Source organism: Frankliniella occidentalis, unplaced genomic scaffold, assembly GCF_000697945.3.
Source record: "Frankliniella occidentalis isolate FOCC.00 unplaced genomic scaffold, Focc_3.1 Scaffold12, whole genome shotgun sequence".
Lineage (NCBI taxonomy): Eukaryota > Metazoa > Arthropoda > Insecta > Thysanoptera > Thripidae > Frankliniella > Frankliniella occidentalis.
Genome location: NW_026267142.1, coordinates 831,239 through 832,025, shown reverse-complemented (window position 1 = coordinate 832,025; position 787 = coordinate 831,239).

Sequence of the window (787 nt, the reverse complement as noted above, 5' to 3'; positions counted from 1 at the left end):
CGTGACTCAAGTCAAACCCACAGAACCTTTTCGGGCGAAAGCTAACGGAACCCCTCCAACCAGCAGACGAACCCTGCAAACGAAGGTAAGCTACGGCATATCGTCCGGAAATGAGAGCTCAGCGCCTGCGAGACTCGGGGTAGGCCACCCCGCAGCACGCGCATGCACTGCAGGCAAAGTGTTGCCTACCTGCCCGGCGTTCCGAGAGCCCGCAGAGGCTGCTGAACTTGGCAGGTTCGTGACGGCGACTGCCGAACGTCCTTTATGGATGATCCCTAATCCACGGCACATGTCCGGCGCGCCGCTCAGGGAAAGGTATGGGAGTGCGGAGCGCAACGAGAGCGGCCCCGACCGGCCGGCCCCGGCCCGAAACACGCGGTGTTGTGGTCGAGCCGCGGCCGCGCCGGGGAGAGTCGGCAGTCGGCTCGGCATTACCTCTAATGGTCCCGGGGACCTGGTCCCCCCCGCACGGCGCGCGGACAGCCCGGCAGCGCCACCGGCACCTCGGCCCGCGCGCCCGCCGCGCTCGAGTCTCGAGCGAGAATGGAAATGTAACTGGCGTAAGAGTGTCCAACTCAACGAGCATACCGACTCAGTCCATCACACTTGAAGCCCCATTGAGAAATGCATAGCTGGGGCGTGCCCCGCTAGTTAACCGCCTCAAGACGATATGTGGCAGTTATGGGAGAATAACGAACAACCGCTCTACAAGTCAAATTGAAGTCAGTGTGCGCTGTGTGGCCACCACCGGCGGAAACGCCCTGCGCCCTATAGCGGCCTCGCCCTC